This window comes from Phyllostomus discolor, chromosome X (genome assembly GCF_004126475.2).
Source record: "Phyllostomus discolor isolate MPI-MPIP mPhyDis1 chromosome X, mPhyDis1.pri.v3, whole genome shotgun sequence".
Lineage (NCBI taxonomy): Eukaryota > Metazoa > Chordata > Mammalia > Chiroptera > Phyllostomidae > Phyllostomus > Phyllostomus discolor.
The window spans coordinates 35,698,562-35,705,333 of NC_050198.1; positions in this window are offsets into that span (position 1 = coordinate 35,698,562).

Consider the following 6,772-nt stretch of genomic DNA (forward strand, 5'->3'; position numbering starts at 1 on the left):
CAGAAAGTCTGAGAATTGCTTCCCTAGAGAAATCCTTGCACATCTGTACTGGGAGGCACTACAAGAATGTTCACCAAAGCCTGTTTTTAACTATGAGAAATGGAAACAAGAGTATGGATGAATAAATTGAGACATATATAAAATACTATATGGAAATAATAAATGAATGAAGTCTAGCTACATGTATCAACATGGATGAAACACAAGAAACCTAACACTGATGCAAAAAGTCATAAATAATGTTTATATAAAGTGGAAATAAACTGAAATTACACAATATATAGATGCATTCACATGTTGTAAAATCATGGAGAAAAGCAAGGAATAAAAAATAAAAAATTCAGGACAGTAGTTACTTCAGGGGGAGGAGGGAGATGTGACTGGGGAGGGCTGGCTACACAGGGTTTTGCCATTCAAAAATGATTGTTTTTTTTGCAACTGGGTGATGAGTATACAGGTTATTTGTTTTATTATTTACTCAAACTGTATATACATGGGTATTCTAAAGTTTATAATGTATATCTTAAAAATAAATAAAATTAATTTAAAAAACAGAAATAGAATAGTCCTGGCTGGGTGGCTCAGTTGGTTAGAGCATCATCCTATGCACCAAAAAGCTGAAGTTTCAATACTCCATCAGAGTACATACCTAGGTTGCAGGTTGGAGCTCTTGTTGGGGGCACGTACTGGAGGCAACTAATTGGTGTTTCCCACATCGATCTTTCTCTCTCTCCATCTCATTCTCTCTCTCTCCCTCCCTCCCTCTCTCAAATTAATAAACATATCCTTGAGTGAGGATTAAAATTAAAGAATTAAAAGAAAAACAGGAATAATTGGATAGAGTGCCGGTAGGAGTAGCTTATTACAAGACCATCTCTGAAGTCAGAATAGAATAACTCCCTCCACCCCACTGAAGTACAGCTAGGTGTGTAGGCAATGCCCTTGAGAAAGCTGGTTATGAATGGGCACACTGCTCAGAGATATAATGTGATGATAGGAGGATGGTCAAAGAATATTTTTTTTAAAGATGGGAGATACTTGACTATGCTTGTTTGCTGCTGGGAATAATCCAGTAGATATGAAGGGGATGAAGACACAGGAAAAAAAGGGAATAATTCAGGGAAAGGAGGGGCTAGGATCTGGGGCACTGGGCCTGAGAGAGGAGGTGAGGTCCTCGGCGTCCCTCATTGTAACAGGGAGAAAAGAGGAAAGGATGAACAGAGACACTGGGAGGTTTAGAGATCCAGTGGTGGGAAGACGAGGGCCCTGTAACAATTCTATGTCTGGGGGCTTCTATTGTGTCATTGAAGAATGAGGTAAGGTCATTTTCAATAGAGAGAACAGAAATAGTAATCAGTCTTTCTTCACAGCATGGTTGATAGAAATTTGTTTTTCACTACTGATAGTTTAGAATAAAGTTTCAGCTTCACACTAATGTACATTTTTAGGACTGTTGTCAAATTTGGGAAAATTTGTTTGGTTCCTTTCATATAGGAGCTGTTAAATTTCAGGGCAGTTCAATTTTCTCATACAGTAACAAATCTTTAGCACTCTTTGATCTTTCACTGTTCATTAACCAGGGGCTTAGAAGGGACCTGTGCAAATGAGGGGCCCTGAAATTTCATTGACTTCTACAAAAATCTTCCTCTGACCTCTTAGAACTACCTCCTCTGGCAGAAAACATTCTCTGCTTTTCTCAAGCCAAGATCCTCCCACAGGGCTTTATTCCTGCCACTCAGTGGGCTTTTCCCTTTCTCTCTGAGCAAGGTAGGTCAGTCTCCTTCCCTACAAGGAGGGAGCTCCAGAGTAAGGAGTCAGGACACACCTTGGCCTGGGAGTCAGGCAGACTGGAATTTGGTATTTTGCACCTTGGGTGCAGACAGAATAGGATTTATCCTGATCCTCGGTTCATGATATACCAGTACTCTAACCATTGGTCCAAGCTAGGGCTTCACTCCTAGCTCTTCTGTGTGACCTTCAGCAAGTTTCTCATCACTTGGAGTCTCAGTTTTCCCATCTATAAACTGGGGATGATACTAATAATACTTACTAGATCAGAGTTGTGAGGTTTCAATGATATAATCCATGTAATGCGTGCAGTCCCTGGTACCTAATGTTTAATAAAAGCTAGCCCTCCATGTGATTGAGATGGTGTTACCAGTGCAGGATACAGTAGTGGATGACAAAGGTCCAGACCTGCTTCCTGAGCTCATAGTTTAGTGGGCACCATACAGAAGAGTGCAGCCCTGATACATCAAAATGACTTCATCATTTGTTTCTATTTCTCCTTTTTCTTTTTTACTCTTTTCCCCCAGTTCACCATCACTGTCACCACCTCTCAGATATCCATCTATCTCTGTCTCTATTTTGTTTTCTCCTGTCTTTCTGTTTATATCTATCTGGCTGTTTCTTTTTCCTGTCTCTAATATTGTCTCTTAATCTCTCTCCCCTTCTTGTTCTTGCTCTTGCTTTCACTCTCACTATGTTGCCTATGTTGGGGGTATCACCTTGTCTCCATCTAACTTATGGTTCTCATTTGGTCTGTCTCCATCCTCACACATATAATACATTTCCTCAACTGCTTCTGAATTTCTGTGTTCCTGAATTTCTATCTTTTCTGGTTCTCTTTCAATTTCTTTTGTCTTCTTGGCCTCTTTTCTGTCTGCCTTTCTGTCTCCATCATTCTCTATTTATTTTACCTCTGGCTGTTCCTGAGTCCTCATCTATTTGTGTTGCTGCATTCATCTGTCTCTGTCCCCCACCTTCCTTTCTCTGTTCTCACCTTTCTGTTCTAATCTCTGTCTTTACCATGCCCCAATATTTAATTTTTTCCGTCTCTCTTTTGTGCACATACACACACCTATGTTGGTCTTCTTGCTCCTTTCTCTAAAAATTGATTCTCATTTTTTTCTATCACCCATTTTCTCTGTTACCATCTTGTTGGGTTTCTCTCCTCAAGTGCCTGTTTCTGGTCTCTCTCTCTCTGTCCTTCCATGTATTTCATCTGTTTGCTATCTTGTCCCCAGCTCCCTATCCCTCTGTCTCTATCTCTGTCACTGACTATGTAGTCAAGAGTATGGATGCTTGTGTTAGATGGTTTGGATGCCAATCCAAGTTGTGCCACTGACTTGCTGTGCCTCAGTGTCCTCACCTGTAAAACAGGGATAACAGTATTTGCTTCACAGTATGACCATGAGCATTGCATGAGCTAACACATATACAGCTTGTAAAACCATGTCTCAGACATAAATGCTCAAAAGTGTTAGTTTCTGTCATTAACCTCTTCCTCCTAATCTTCATCACCCTCTTTCCTATCTTTATCTAATCCCAGTCACTCCCATTCTATCTACCTGGCTGTTATCATCTCTGTCTCTGTCCCGTCTCTTCTTTTATTCCTCTGTACCTTCTGGCCTTATTTCTGTTAGTACCTCTTTCTCTGAACAGTCCACTCCATCTTTCTGTCTGCATCTTTCTTTGTTTTTTTTTTTTTTATCCCCATTTCTGACTGTCTGCTCCCACCTTTCAGGCCCTATGTCTTGGTCTCTGTGTCTTTGCTCTCATTTCTCTATCTGTTAGAGAAATATATCTGTTCCTATATCTATCTTTATTTATCTATTTCCTTTAAAAAAGTCTTATTCTATTTCTTTATCCTCATCTCTGCATCTTCCTCTGGCCTCTCTAGACAATTTAGATTGGAATTGGTCTGGTAGATAACGTGGAGCTATAAAAAGGTTTAGGAGAAAGAAGTGGGCCTGGCAAGAAGTGAGTGGCAGGGTGTGGAATTTCATGGCTCTGCCAAATCCTCCTGAAAGACGTGGCCTCTGAGGTCAAGGTTAGCATAAACCCCTTCAACTCAGACTCCTGAAGAAAGACAAAGAATGCTGCAGTTATTGGGAGGACCAGGAAGGGGTATTTTTCTGAGTGAAATTCCATCCGGAAGCTGGAATCCAGAGCATTTCCTGTTGTAATGCTTATTCCAGACTTGGAAAGTCTGAACTTGCCACGTAGCATGTGCAGTCTATGCATATATTTCTACAGTGAAACACAGAGATGCATACAGAATCCTCTGCCTTTAGAGATGCAAACATGTACAGAGACACGGATACACAAAGAATCCCAAACCCTCACAGTTGCAGATACTCCAAGACATGAAAAAGCACACAGAATAAATCACCCACTGGTGGAGATGCAGATGTCCACAGGGACATTGAAAGACCCATGGAATTACCCCCTCACAGCTCAGGGATCCAGGCAAACAGATTAGAAAAATAGCTACACGGAGAATCATCCAGCTGATTGCCCTTTGAAAAAGTTTTTTCATTCTGATATTTTTATATAAACAGAAACATACCAGAGAATTATGTATAATACACATTTATAGACGTGTGAACATTCATATATAATCACAAATATCCAAAGCAACAGAGAACCACTCATAGCCATTGCTTTGCTGGAAGTGCAAAAGCAGTCAATCTCCCTCTGGCTCCCAAATGACAGACATGCCGTCCTTTGGCACCCTCTCTTTGTGAAGGCACCACCAGGTACTCAAGCTAGGAACTTGACTGTTAGGAACTATACTGAAATAATTGTAAAACCAAGGTATTTTTCTTTCCTCAAAAAATATAAAATGACAAAAATGGTATAGGAAGGCCCTGGCTGGTGTGGCTTAGTTGGTTGAGTGTTGTCCTGCAAAGCACATGACTGAGTTACAGGCCAGGTCCCTGCTTAGGGCGGGGTTGTGAGAGGCAACTGATATATGTTTCTCTCCCTCTCTTTCTCTCTCCCTTCCCTCCTCTCTAAAAATAAGTATTTAAATTTTTTTAAACGGTGTAGGAAGAAGTAAAGAACTTGAATACTAAATATTAATGAAATTGAAATAGTAGGCAAGGACATTGTTTTTCCCCAAATCCAGGCCCAGATGGGTTTATAGGTATATTTTGCCAGACTCTCAAGGAACAGTTACTTTTCTTCTTATATAAGTTATTGCAGAAAATGGAAAAGGGGGGAAGCTGTCTAGCTCATTAGTCTAGTATAATCTTGAAATCTTGACTCTAAAATCAGATGAGTCAATGAAAGACAATGAAAGAAAAAAATTATAGACTTATTTCACTTACTAATATAGACACACAAATCTCAAATGAAATATTAGTTAATCAAATCTAACAGTATGTTAAAAATATATCACGATCAAATGAAGTTTATTCCAAGAATGCAAAGATAATTTGTTCAGCCTCAGAAGAATCTATCAATGTAATTTATCTTAATAGACTAAAGGAGAATAATCATATGATTATTTCTTTTTCTTTTTTTTTCATTGATGTGTGAGAGAAACATTTTCTTTTTTTTTCTTAAAGATTTTATTTATTTATTTTTAGAGAGGGAAGGGAGAGAGAAAGAGAGAGAGAAACATCAATGTGCGGTTGCTGGGGGTCATGGCCTGCAACCCAGGCATATGCCCTGACTGGGAATCGAACCTGCGACACTTTGGTTTGCAGCCATGCTCAATCCACTGAGCTACGCCAGCCAGGGCTAATTATTTCAATTAATGTAGGAAAAGTACATTACATGCCTACTTATTATAAAAGCTCTTAGTGAACTAGGAATAGAGGGCAAATTTCTTAACTTGGTGAAGTTTACATAGCCAAACTTTACAGCATATTTTATACTAAATAAGAAAACTTAAGAAAATCTCCTTGAAGATTGAGAATGAAACTACATATTTACTCTCACCAACCACTGTTTAACATTGAACTGAAAGTCTTGGTCAATACTATAAAGAGGGAAAAAGAAATGGGAGGTATAAGGATTAAAAGAGAAGAGGAAAAACCAACAGATTCAACAGAGACTATTAGAATTAAAGAGTTCAGCAAGGTTTCCAGGTACAAAATCAACTTATAAGAATCAACAGCACAGAGGGGAAAGGGGAGGGAATTTCAAGAGAAAGGGGGAAGGGTTTATAGGAACAAGTATAAAGGACACATGGACAAAAACTAGGGGGGAGTGGAAATGGGAGGGAGGTGGGGAGGACTGTGGGTGGGCTGGGATGGGAGTAAAAGACAGAAAGCTGTACTTGAACAACAATTAAAATATTTTTTTTAAAAAAGAGCCACCATATACGAAAAACTAAATGAACTATTTGGTCAACCCAATATAGAGGAGAAATAAATGTAAAGTAATTTATAACAATAAAAAAAGAATCAACAGCAATTTCTTTTTTTTAAAAATTTTATTGAGAGAGAGAGAGAGAGAGAGAGAGAGAGGGAGAGAGAGAGAGAGAGATACTGAGACTGAATTGTTGCTCCACTTATTTTATGCATTCATTGGTTGATTCTTGTATGTGCCCTAACTGGGGACTGAACCCGCAACCTTGGTGTATCATGATGGTGTTCTAACCAAGTGAGCAACCTGGCCAGTACATCAACCATATTTCTTTACATTAGCAATAAACAACTAGGAAAAAAAGTAATAAAAATAAGATACCTAAAATTAATCACCAGACCAAAATAAAAACTTTTCTTTAGAAATGTTATGATAACTAAAAACAAACAGAACATATTGCATGGTAAAATGCTTTTAATATGTAAAAATATAACTAAAAAAGAAAAATACTTAAAATAATATGACTGTATTAACACCAAAACATCTTTTGTATCAGTAAGTATAAATAGTTAAAGAAAAACATTTTCCACTGGATCACTGAGCAAAATCCAACTGCTGTATTCAAGAGAGTCAACTAAAACAAATCTATTCAGAAATGTTAAAAATATAAGAA